Below are 14,115 nucleotides of genomic sequence, written 5' to 3'. Positions count from 1 at the left end.
TCTAAAACACAGAGTGCGTGTATTTCTAGCTGATTCGTCATTCAAAAGTTAGAGGCAAATATCTTTTAATCCTCACCAATGGTACTAAAAACAAAACAAAACAAAACACAACACAACACCCTACTATGCTGCTAGAGATCAATTACAACATGAAACTGTTGTTAGTGAAATTACATTCTGGCTTACATTTTTAGTGACCTCTGACAAAATTCCAGAGGGTGACCTAGATTAGAGCCTTAATTGTATATTAGGTTTCACACTGTAAGGAAACAAAGTTTAAAACTCAGATTCCTAAATAGACTTTTCTAGAAATAGCACATTAATGAAGAATCCACAAATAACATTTAAATAATGACTCACATCAATCCAATAAGGGTGTTGTTTTCTGCACCAGAGGAATGATATCTCAAATGGTTTCATTTCTTTTCCCCATTTTAACAATTAGCCTATTAAATGATAATATCCAAATAATCCAAATATCTAAATGATAATAACAAGTAGATTTTTAAATTAATGCAAAAGACAGGATAACAGAAAAAAAGGTCAATTTTGATTATATAAAATTTTTAAGGTTTTTAAGGTTTTGCAAAAGCAGAAGTAATGAAGCCAAAATTAAGTGGCAAACAGGTAACTAAGAAGAAATTCTTGCACCAAATTTCTCTGATAAAGGTCTTATTTCTAAAAAATGCATGAGCTTGATTCAAATTTACAAGAGTCAGTGTCAAATTGATGCTTTTCAAAGGAAGAACAAAGAGTTACTAAGCACCATATTTGGAACATGGAATGTTTTAAATTCTTAATAATTAAAGAAACAGTGACAGTACAGGACAGAATAATCTTATTTACTGACCAAGTTACTAGACTACTTGGAAGGACAGTGTATCACAGTGGGAAAAGCATTCGCTCCACTCAGAAGTCATGAGTTTAAATCCTGGCTACTGGATCAGTTTCAACTCAGAGGCTTCTTCTGGCTGTTTTCTCACATCCCTTCAACAGTTAATTTAAATCCTCCAGTTAACAACCGTTGTAGTATCCTCCCCCACAACTATAATTTGAAGGGGAAGAAGATACCTTTAGGTTCTAAGGCAGATGTGAGCCCTTAAAACTACAACTTGAGAACTTCGCAATAGTGATTTTACCTTAATGGACAGTGGAGATAATTAACTTGAATAGAAAGTTATTCTCAAACTGATAAAGTACTTGTGAGCAAACATGCTTCCCATAAACTTAGGATCTACTTTTCACAAATACCCAAAGTGCAAATGGGAAGAATAGGCATAAACATTTACAATTGTAGTGAGACACATACAGAGAACACAAAGAGTCAAAGCAACTCACACTTCTCAAATTCCTGTTAGCTACCTTACTCTGGGTCTGTTCCTCTCTGCAGGTCAGACTAGTTCTCCCTTGAATAGTTTGCTCAGTCTTAGTGCCAGAGGTAACATTCCTGGAATCTGCTTCATGCTGGGCCTTTTTCCATAGAGAAATGAGTTCCTGCTTCCAAAGTGTTTCAACTGTATCTCGAACTCTCTTCTGTCTTGGCAAGCTTAGCTTTTTAAAGACTTCGGGGGCATGGCCAGTTTTCACCCAGCTAATACCCAGCTGCCATTTAAAATCAGAAAACTCTGGGACAGACTGGTCTTAGTACTTTATTAGCATATTAATATCTACTCTATTTGCTCTCTTTACCCAGCAGACTGCCAACTCAATGATATGATTTGATAAGGAAATGAAAAGAGTTAATATGATGAAGAAATATATAACATACACAGAGTGACTACCCCAGTTTCACTGCTAGTAAGAGTATCTGCAAGGGGTTTGTCTAGATCTAAGTGTTACACCCTAAGAGATTAACATGCAAGAGGGCAACAGAAGGGTAAGGGGTTGGGCTACTTATTATCATACTACCAAGAAGATCTGTTAGAAGAAATGGACTGGAGAAGGCTGGGGTGGGGAGATGGAGCACGTTTACAACAGCTGTCTTTAAATATCTGAAATGATTATCATGTAGAAGAGGAACTGAACCTGTTCTATTTGGTCACAGAAGGCAAAACTAGGACCAGTGAGACCAAATTATGGGAAGACAAATTTTAATAGAAGTCTAGGACTTAAAAATCGTTGGTTGTTAACACATACATACACACACACACATATACACAAAGGCAATAGTAATTAGTGTATACTATGCTGTACAATTACTATTCTGTAAGCTGTTCCAAAAATAATATTGAAAGAAAAAAACGAAAAAGTCAGAATGACTTGGAATTGGAAGTATTACCTTAGGAGTTTCCTATCATTAGTGATCTTGCCTCAAAAGTAAACTGACCTCTTGTCAAAATGTTGTCAATAGGGCTCACACTTTGGATAAGGAACAGACCTGATGACCTCTGAAGTTCTTTTCAATTCAGAGATTCTCTTATCATCTTACTTTTCACCTCTAGATGACTAATGACAAAAAGATAAAATATTTAAATACATTTTTCAACATAACTAGATCTAGTAACACATAAAGGGAGGAAAGGTACCTTTATTACTTCACGATTTTTATAAATCAACAATCTACAATCGATGACACTCAATTTGAAAATAACTAAAATTATATAATTCAAACATTATTACTATCAAGTTAGTATCCTCTCTCTAATGACCTTGTAGCACCTCTCCCCACCCTACTCCACCAAGCGTTTAATAAGTGCATACTATGTGTCAGACATTGCACTAGATGCAGGAGCCTAAAGGCAAGAACAACAGAGTAAGAGAATATAAATTCAGTGAGAAGTGAGATTTTTTTTCTCTCTATTCTCAATCCAGTGCCTTTCAAATATCAGGAGCTTATAAAAATTTTGAATTGAATTGGGAATCTTAGCAAATGATCAAAAGTCATTTAGAAGAGGGAGATACAAAATAATCCAAATTCTAAAAAAACCTAATTTTACACATTTCTCTCCAAGTGGTCTGCTCAAACTCTTATTAATCAATTATTCGAAGACTCCAAACACACAGCAAGCCCCAAGAAATAGATTTATTTAAGGGTTTTTACCAGTAGTCACCAATAACTTTAGACGCTAGTCTTACTCTGAGGCAGCTAGGTGGCTCAATGGTTAGAGAAGTAGGCCTGGAGTAAAGAAGATGTAGGTTCAAATGCATTCTCAGACACTTGCTAGCTATGTCCTAAGCAAGTCATTTTCCTTAAATCACTGGAGAAGGAAATAGCAAACCACTCTACTATCTTTGCCGGGAAAACTCCATAGTTTTCTGCTGTGCTATAATTCTTGGGATCTCAAAGAATTAGATACAACTGGATGACTTACCAAAAGTAACAAATTCTAATTTTACATTGGTCACTCTTTTGTTCTTTTCTTCTCTCAGGAACAGAATCATTTTATTTCAATTCAACCTTTACTGAGTATTAACTGGGTGCAAGGCACAAATTTAAGGAATGAGAAGGGCAAAGAGGAAGAAAAGGAAAAGACAAACTTCTCAATGAACCTACTTCTGCTACTGTAGAAATATTATTAAACATAATTTGATCTACAAGCACATGACAATCATGCAATTACGGTTAAGGAACATTACATGTGTTTCTAGAACACTTTCAAAATTCTATTTCAAATCTTGACAAAAGTCAGAAAACAGAAAGGTACTAAATGGGACAAGGAAAGGATGCTAGATTTTGAGCCAGAGATACAGGGTTCAAATCCTGACTGGAGACACTATATGTCTATATGCAAATCACTGACCGTCTTTGGCTCTTAATTTCTCAATATATGACCTCACAGATTCCTAATACATCTGGATCAATGATTCCATGTTCAACAGATTTACTTCAGTACTGCAATTCAAACAACCCAGAAGTTTTGTCGGGTATTTGACAGTTAGTACAAATATACTTACTCACAGACTGAGAGATTCATAGTGCAATAGAAAGAGCCTACTGAGTTTGAAGTCAAAAGACCACAGTTTTTGAATCCTGATTCTGCCGACAACCAACTATTTGTGTGATCTTGGGGAAATTATTTAATGTCCTGCACTTTAGTAATGAATGGGTTAGACTAGGTGACTTCCAAAGTTTCTTCTAAATCTATCTTACAAACTACCTGACCTTCAAACCCAAATCAGCCTACTTAAAATAAAGATCATAAAGGGCAATATGAACCTATTTTTTAAAAAACTGACCTCTACAACATGGAGTCCTCCCAAATCTGCAGGAAGGAGACAGGATTAATAATGCTAAAACTAAAGGAAGAGAAATTCTCTACTCTAGCCCTACCATTATCTTCTCCTCAAAAGAAAAGTGGTAATAAAGTAAAGCCATCTTGTTCCTGTTCAATCACTTTACTAAGTAAATAATTATCTAAAGCTGGATATACCATCACTTTAAAAGCCCAAAAATCCAATTAGCCCATGTGTATATTTCAAATGCTTTATTCAAGTCTTTTCCCTCAGAATAGAAAAAGTGATTTTTTTTTTCAGTTATAAATATAAAGGCCATATAAAACAAAGATCTGCTAAATGGAAAAAACATAGCAATATTACCATGATACGGTGTACTGGTGTTTTATTAATGAATATCCAGGCGATATACCACAACTACCTAAAAATGTTCTTATGAGTTGAAACAGCAAGGAATTCAATTATGTTTTGACTGTTGATGAACAAATACTGGAATGAGAAGTCAAGTAAAAAGAGATTTGGCCAATTAACTAGCAGAATCAGCATTTGTTTTTTTGAACTCTGGTAGACAGTGAAATAGTGTCCCAAGGGAACTGATTGAAATCTGATCATTTAGACTTCAGCTCTTTAAACTCTGGGTCACAATCTCATATGGGGTCTCATAACTGAGTATGGGGGTTGCAAAATTTTATTATTGGCAAATATTTGATTTGTATACAAATTTTATAAACCTAGATACCTAGGGTCGCATAAAAATTTTTTGGGCTACAAGAAGCCTCAATTTAGATGACATACTATTCAGTCTTACTGAACTAGAAGGAAAACTATATGGAAATATTTTAAAACATCTATAGGAAATGAATAAATGACCATTTAAAGTATTTTCTGTTATCTCCAAGCAACCAAATTCTCAATAATAACTTTATACTGGAGTGTTGGGACTTTTTGAGAGGCAGTGTGGTTTGGTGATAAAGGGATGAAGAAGAAAAATGTGGGTTCAAATCCTACCTGACACAAGTTATATGACACTGGAAAAATTATTTTTTAGTCCCCATCAGTTAGACGCATTCTAAGAAATGTTATGCTACACTGTTTAAGGTCTCTCATTTATGATTGCTTCATAAACATTTCTAATATCCCCAATATGGATTATATATATAATTAACTTGTCATTCAAAAACTAATTTCTCAAACATGTTACAGTATCACATTAAATACCAAGGGATATAAAGAAATATAACACACAGCGCTAACTTCAATAAATTTACTATTCTTTCCATATCACACACTCAAAAACTTGAACAGCAATACAAGAGAATAAGTACTAAATGCATTTAGTAAGGACACTAAGTAGTAGGAAAATTCAGAACAATAAGCTGAAGTAGTAACAGAAGATTTGGGAAGGATTGATGGCTTGAACTGGGCTTTAAAGAATAAAATGAAGAAGAGGTATGTGTTCTCTGGATAAGGGTAGCAGTAGAAGCACCACTGGAACAGGAGATTTTATGCTTCATTTATATATTATGTGTAATAATTATATTTATATATGTACGTATATTATGTGTGTGTGTGTGTATGAAATTTTACCCATTACACCTTGGGATAACTTTGAGATAGGATGGGAGAACAAAATTAAATATAGCTGTACTCTGATATGGGGGACTTCATCATCATTTATTAACTTTCAGAAATGTCTATTTTACTACTACAAGATAAAGCTTAACAGAGAGAACTTCAGAAAAGGAGCAGTTTTAATACAGGCAAACATCTTTAAAAGACTAGGTTATTGTTTATAGACTGAATTCAACTGTTCTTCATTAGGAAGGATACCAAACAATCTAACCTCTGTCCACAATAGGACCTTGTTACCATGTCTGAGACAGTTTTCATGACTGCTAAACACATTCATAACAGACGAAAACCGTATAAAGAAGCTCAATCCAGAGCTATCTAGTACAATAAATGTTGAAAAACTGCTACAGTCTAGAAATTTAATGTATCTTTTCAACATATGCAATATGAAATCAAGGTGAATGTCCAATTATCTGAAAAAAAATTAAGACTTTCATTAATTCTTGATGTTTAAAATAACTATAGATTTGAATATTTAATTAATTATATAAAATCAATTAAAATATTTGTTAAGCACTATTTATACATGCAAGGTCAATGATCCAAGCAAGAGTCAGTGAAGCATCACAAATAAATCAAGATCTGCTAACTTTAAAAGAGATACCTCAAAATACAACATGTCATAAGGAAACATAGCAGGCTAAGCTCAAACTATCTGTAAAGTAATCCTGCAGCTTTCCCCTTCTCAAATCTAAATCAAGATGACATTTCACATAATAAATACAAAGCCAGGCAACTTGAGTTTAAAATAAAAAACAAATAACTCTGTACATCCAATTCCAGGAACAAACCCTGAGAAGGTCAATGACAGAAAAACTGCACATAATACCAAAATATTTACAATAGCAATTTTTGTGGTAGGAAAGAACTGGAAACAAAGTGAATGCCTATAAATTTGGCAACTGGCAAATTGTAGTCCATGAATATAATGGAATATTACTAAGTTGTAAGAAATAACGAACACAATGGATACAAGCATGAAAAAATTTGGAAGAGCAGATATAAAATGAATGTAAATCTAAATGAGCAAAGCCAAGAAAACAATATGTATAACTGATACAATGTAAATAGTAACATCAACAATCACAAAACCATTTAAATTAAATATCAAAGTAAAAAGTTAGGGAGATTGGTGGGGGCACAGAGGTGAAACTCAAGAGAGCATCAGATTTTTTTAACTGACAAATATTGTGGAATTTTTCTTTTTAAAAAAAAATTACTTCTTATTAGAGATGACTTTCAAGATAACAGAAGGAATACAGGAGAATCCAATTATAAATTAAAAGACATAATTTTATAAAAAGAAATACAAGATGAGATCTGGATTGGCAGTAATTCACATGAAGTAAAAAACCTGTCAGTTTTAGCTTATTAAAAACTCGCTGTGGACCTACTCTGTGCCACATTTTGAGGGAAATAATATAGAAAGAACAGTGGAAAAATCAGAAAACCTCTTTTTAATCTAAACTCTGCCACTTCTTGGCCATGTGACCTTAAGTAAGTCTTTTAACTACTTGGGCCCTCAGTTTCCTCATCTATGAAATAGAGATAACACATGTCATATCTCCTCGTATACAAAAGGATCATATTAATAAATAGATATCAAAGTAGTTTGAAAACTATAAAGATCTACACAAATATAAAGTATGATATGCTATTCATAACATTCAATTAATACCTTAATAGGTCTTATGTATTTCAACTCATCTTATCTGGCTAATAGCCATTCACCTTTCAATAAGGCTATGTTCACAAGGCACTTTCACCTTTAGTCCTATAAGTCAAGTAGCATAATATTATAAAAATTTTGCATACAAGAAAACAGACTCTAGGAAGTTAAGTGACAGACTCATTATTCCAGCAAATATTTAAACCAAATTATCCTAACTCAAGAGTAGAGCTCTTTCCACTATCAATAAAGATTTTTTTAAATTGGAATAATACAGAGCATTCATCCCAGATCACAAGAAATTAATGAACTTATACTCTAAAGTTATTTTTAACTCTGGTACCACTTTTTTAATAAGGACATTTAAAAAGAGTTTTCCAGAGAAAAGATTATCAAAAAGGATCACAGATCATCTAATCCCTTCATTTATCAATAAGGAAAGTGAGGCTCAAGACACTAGAAAAAGGTCACATACAATAAACGTCAGATCAGAATTTAGGCATAGGTTTTTGTACTCCCAAACTAATGCATTTTCTACTGTATCATGATCTTTTCTGCTGAAGTAAGAATCTAGACACTAAGTAGGATAATGATGGAAAACATATTTGAAGACCTATTACTTGGAAGCAAGAATAAATGTTTTATGTTATTACGAGTTCAGAGAAAAACTAAAATCACTGAGCAACATTTTCAAAAAAACACTATTTGGTTCATCAATGAGGGCTATTCAATAATGGGAATGCTTCAATTAGTAGGAAACCCTCCTTCTTCACTAGAAGTATTCAAACAGAGAGATGGTCATCTCTCAAGGATGTAGATGAAACACAGAGCTGCATGTAGATGGGTCTAAATTCCTTTCAAGCCCTCAGGATACTAAGAATGATTCATTTTCACAAGTTACCTATAGCTAAACAGATAAATGGACACATATATGAAATCAGTTTATATATTTAATGCAGAACTTAAGATTTAGGAAATAATCAGATCCTGTTTCCATTTTATGTAAAATATTTCAGTTATTTATTTTTCCATGTTTTATTTCTTCTGTTAGCTTCTGTGAGGTAAGATTCATTTCAATTTAACTTTACAAACCATTTCACAATTATCACAAGAGTTTTAACAAATAACTCTGAGTCCTATATTTAAATTGTCTTACATGGCTAACCATTTTGTCATTTCTGATATTAATGACATTTCTTCTGTGCAGTTACAAACTATGAATTTAAACAACAGTTGTTCACCACAAACTCTCTGAGAACTCATTAAGTCATACAATTAAAAAGGTGTTATTATTGAAGATCAATGTTTTCTCATTTTACCATACTGAATCTTGGTGATTGCCATATTTAAAATCATCCAGTTAGTCTTAACTAAAAACCTAAATCTAAAACAAATTATCAAATCTGAGCCTTGTCAATAATATCTTAGCATTTATTCTTTTGGAAAAATCTTTTTTTTTTTAACCTTCCTATGAAACTACCACATAGAAAAGACATTACAATTTGCACCAAAAACTACTCTAGGTTTAATAATGTCTTCCTTATTTACTTAACTATTAACTACTAAAGCATCAAATATAAAGTTCTATGGCTTCAGATTTTTTACATACAACTAATTCAAAAAACTTTGATTTTGCCTCTTTATTTATATGAATAAAACTGAGTTCAGAGGTTAATAACTCCTAGTATGATGCTAAGAGACCTGGATTCTTAGTCTTGACTAAAATAAATTTAGCCTCCTAAACTATATTTGCCACTTCAATTCTAACAAGCTGATGAAGTATTTGCCACCTCCTCACTTCAAAAAAAGGGTATAACTGAATTTATTATTAGTGAAGAAATGTAAGTTTTTACTAAAAGTTCCTAAACAAGTTACGTCCACACATATAAACACACATCATTTTTTGTATAACAATCTATTCCACTTACATTAGTCAACAACAAAAAATAAATTGCAGGAGCTGAGGTTTGAGAAACAGCTGCTAAAGAGGCACAATCACAGGGATTATATATAACAGTCTACCAAATTTAGATCCTCTTTTGGAAATGTTAGACATGATCAATTATTCTGTAATGTATTCAACAAACTTATCAATTGCTTTTTTTTAGCTGTCACTGGAATATATATATGATAGGCCCCATTTTAATAATGAAGAAATTATGATACAGAACAATTATGCATTTTGTGAGGGTCTCTGTCAAACTCGGAAGGAACCTGAATTTGAAATGGCCTGTGACATCTGCACATAATAAATAGAGTACTCAAAATATTTCTTGGCTATTTCCAAAGAATAGCCTTTGCTGCTCACATTGCCACAATCCATAGAAAATAAAACAAAAAATAAAAATTAATTTTTTAAATGCTTAAAGGGTTCAAAAGCCTAATAGAATTATTGTCATTTCAGTTCATGAAAATGGCCCATTGGCCTAAAATAAAAAGATATTTTATTTATCCCTCAAAGTTTTTTTTAAGGAGAAAAAAGATATACATATACACACATATGTACATGTATGTCATTGAAAAAAAATTCATTCATGTCTCAGCAGCTAGAAAAGATAGAGCACAATTAAATTAGTCCCATTGTACCAAGAAAGACTATCATGTATGATCGCATTATGATCTCAGACCTGTTCTGCAAATTGCAAGGAATAACAAAGACAAGTTGAGAAGGCAACAGCTTAACTCAGCACTTCTCCAGTTTTCGGGATTTTATTAAGATCTTATGGGGGAAAGAGGAAAATAAAGGGTTCGAAAGACGAAAGGGGCCCATCCCAACCCGCCTGGCCGGGACTGCTCCCCAGCCACCGCTTTGTCTAGTCCGGTTTCACAGCAACCCAGCCTCCCCGACACTTCCCTCCGGGTCTTTCTTCACATCACTTCCACCGAGTTGTATTCTCCTTCCCCCTTCCCCCCTCCCGTCCCCCCCAATCCTCATCTTGCGCTCATTTCAAATTGAGGATGATCCGGACTCTCCTCTCTCCACCCAGAGAAGGCTCCTCTGGGTGGGAGGGTCTGGTGGTGCTAGGAAGGGGGGAAACACAAAGCCACCCCACATATCCCACAAAATCCGCGGGATTATTCTCCACTGCCCGCCTCCTCCCCCTCGCCACCCCCCCCCCACCCCCACCCCCACCCCCGCCCTTCAGCATCTCTCCGTACAGCAGCTCTGCAATCTATCGATTAACGAAACAATGCAACCTGTCCCCACCACCACCCAACCACCCACCCCCACCCCTCCATCAGACACACACTCATTCGCTCCTCTTCCATCTTCCACCACCAGGGCTGGGTTCCTCCCCTCCACCCCCAAGTGCATCAGACAGCTGAGGAGGGAGCACTTAGCAAACACGCGCACACATACCCCGGGGGTCCACTGCGGGTCGTAGGGAGGGGGGAATGGGTTCCTCGGGGAATGGGAGGCTACTTTCAATCTCATCAGCCCCAATACGGCTCTTACTGCATTATTTGGCGGTGGCGACCGGGTTGCCACTGCTAAGCTGGTTTCTTCTCTCCTCCTCCACCCCAATGAGGCTAAGGAGCTTGGTACAGGGTAAAAAATAAAAGGTTCAGAACGCATGCGCGGCGATGCCTAGGACCGGCGCGCCACTTGTCCCCTCCCCCTCTCCTTTTTTCCCTTTCCCTTACCAAAGGCCGGGTCGGACCATAGAGAGGAGCTTTTAAATGAGGACCGCTCCTGAAGTGCCGTGGTGCGCATGCGCCAGGCTGGCGCCTAAATCAGTTATATTGGTGGGTGTGGCTCCGGTCCCTTTTGCCTTCTCATCCGACACAAATAATGACCCTCTTGGGGACCCGTAGGGGAGACAGGGCTCCTCGAAGAAATTGAGTGGTGATGCAAGGCGAATAAATAATGACAAAAGCAAAGCCAACGCCAGATTCAAAGGGAAGGCAAGGGTGAGAGGACGATGATCACAAGAAAGAACAGAGGGTACAGTCGGGGAAGAAAAAAGAAGGGGGTGGAGGGAAGGTTCAAGGAAAACGAGTCCGACCGCTTACTTCCTTCCGGGCGCGGCATAGGCTGGCGGAAGGTGCCCTTCACTTCCGGTTTTCAGAATCTCCTTTTGTTTCCGGGTTATAGGCAGTTGTGGGCTTGCCCATGTGAAGGGGCCTTCTCCCCGGAGACCACCGCACTTTCTGTACGTGATTCAGTCACAGAAGTATTAAAAACCCGGATTCCTCCCTCCCTACCCGCTTATATGAACAGTCTGAAAATCCCTAACGATATGTCGGGTGGCCTCAATGCAGTCCTCCCTTTTTTCGAACTCCTTTCAGGAGCTCCGCGCGCCAAAGTCTAGGCAGACATCAACACTTACTTGATGGGACTGGGTCAGCGGTGACGGGCTCCCCGCCAGGTCTGTGTCAGTATTGACAGCAGGCAGCATGTCTATAACGTTTCACATACATCATTTCATGTGAGCCTCACCGCAGTCCGTACCTCGGTTTTCATGACTGTAACCTGTCCATGGTCACCCACCTACTATGAGGCAATTAAGTCAATGATTTTGCATTATTTATCTATATTCCAGGTATCTCTAGGTGGGGATAGAAGCACACAAGACAAACAGCCACTGTCCGGAAAGATCAGGAAAGAGCCTAAGCTGAATCTTGAAAGAAATCGGGGATTTTGACTAGTCGAGTAATTAATGCATTCTAGATTAAGTAGGAATAAAGGAGTTTTTGCAATGTTGTGTATCAGGAGGACTAAGGCCAGCTGTAGTGCCTGAAGCTGGGTGGTAGATTGTGAGGCTTGAAAAGTTGATTGGAGACAAGTTGGGAGAGATTTTAAATACCAAGCAGAAGAGTTTTCATTTAATCCTAGAGATAATAAAATGACTTTGAAGTTTATTGGTAGGTAAGTAACACTTGAAAGAAAAAAGAAAAAGAAGCACTTAAAGGAAAATCACTTTGACAACTCTGTGGATGAAGATTAGTGGTGGTAGTGGTTGGTCCTTTCTGCTCTAAAACAATCATGATATCAGGGAGCTGATGCCATGACATGCAAGGGAATTGGATTTGAGTGAAGTAGGGTTATGCAAGGTCACTTGCCTCATTTTCCCCTCCAGAACCATGGAGGTCCAGGGGCCAGAAATAGATGAGGGTCCAAGAAATAGCCTGGATGCAGTGGGAAATCTTGGCTTTTTAAAGTTACAGTCTTTAACAGGTCTCATTTTGACTAAAGCAACCATGCATTCAATGATTAAATGTGGAAAGACCACAGATGATGAAAGTTTGAAAACTGACATTAGCCATATTATCAGAAAGAGGTGTGGTGGTAGTAGAAATAATGAGATTTGGCAACTGTTTGGATATTTGGGGTGGGTAAAAATAAGGAATTAATGATCACTCCAAGATTTTAAAAATAAACATTTTGAAGGATGATGGTGCATTCCATGGAAATACCAAAACAAATGTTGATTTGGGGTAAAGATAAGTTCTGTTTTGTATATGTTGAGTTTGAAATAGAACATACTGTTCAAAATATCTTAATAAGCAGTTGTTGAAATAAGACTGGAGTTCAAGAGCCTAGTCATCTGCATAAAAATGATCATTAAATTCTTGAGAGTTGATGAGGTCACAAAATGAGAGAGTAGAGAAAGGGCCCATTGTAAAGTTTTGGCTACACCTACAATTAACAGACTGGGTATGAATAACAGTTCAGCCTAGAAGAATGAAGACTAGTTAGGCAAGTAGAAAAAGAACCAAGAGATAGCAGATTCATGAATACCTAGAAGGAAAAAGGTCATCAACATCAAATACTGCATAGATCAATAAAGATTAAAATTGAGAAAAATCCATAAGACTTAGAAAATAAGAGATACTTGGTAACTTTGGAGAACTCAATTGAAATAAGTGATGAGGTTGAAAATCAAGATTGCAAGGGGCTGAGAGAGTGAGACCAGAGAATTCAGAATAGATAACTTTCTGGAGTATTTATGAAAAGGAAGAATACTATGGCAGGCTAGCTTGAGAGCATAGTAGGGTCAATTCAGGGATTTTTGATAATGAGACACCTGGCTGTGTCTGTATACAGCAAGAAAAGAATCAGTTAATAGAACAAGAATAAAGATTACATACAGAGGGGAAAATGATCATAGGTTTGTTCTTGGTTGGAGAAGGACCACTTTTCTGTCAGAGACTAAAGTAAAGGAGGACTTTGAAATGTTATAAAATAAATGGTTTTGAAATGTCTTGAAGGGGAGAAGAAAGAACTTAGGATGAATTGTCATTAAGTTAAGGATGAAGGAAAAACAATATTCCAAGATCTTGAGCTGATATGGTGGAGGATGATGATGATGTGGAAAGCTTGAGGAAGAAAGAGAAGATTTAGAATAGTCTCATTGAGGAATGAGATACACAATTATTAGAAACGAGTAAAAATGGCTTTGCAAAAGTGAGTGCTCATTTAAGCTTAGATAACAAATTTGTTGCGGACCCAACATAAAGGTTACATGACTTCTTCCACATTCTGTTTGAATAGGGACATAGAAAGCAGATGGTCGTGAATGTGCCATTGAGTTTGGCAACACATGAGACAGGAGTGAAAGGGATTTGAAAGTTGAACTAGTTAACTACAGATGGAAAATGGGGAGGGAGGAATATAAAGCCAGAGCAGAGATAATAGC

At 36.3% G+C, this 14,115-nt stretch overlaps 1 protein-coding gene across 1 annotated transcript in view; it reads right to left on the bottom strand.

Annotated features, from left to right (window-relative positions):
* CLASP1 (cytoplasmic linker associated protein 1) overlaps positions 1–11,849 on the bottom strand; it is a 324,204-nt gene extending 312,355 nt beyond the window's left edge. The window contains exon 1 of the mRNA XM_051985719.1: positions 11,120–11,849. The gene's annotated coding sequence lies outside the window, so the exon portion shown is untranslated. The remainder of the gene's footprint in view (positions 1–11,119) is intronic.
* Positions 11,850–14,115: the final 2,266 nt, after the last annotated feature.

This window comes from Antechinus flavipes, chromosome 3, assembly GCF_016432865.1.
Source record: "Antechinus flavipes isolate AdamAnt ecotype Samford, QLD, Australia chromosome 3, AdamAnt_v2, whole genome shotgun sequence".
Classification (NCBI taxonomy): domain Eukaryota; kingdom Metazoa; phylum Chordata; class Mammalia; order Dasyuromorphia; family Dasyuridae; genus Antechinus; species Antechinus flavipes.
Note: the sequence above shows the minus strand (reverse complement) of the source record. Positions and strands in the feature narration are given on the sequence as shown.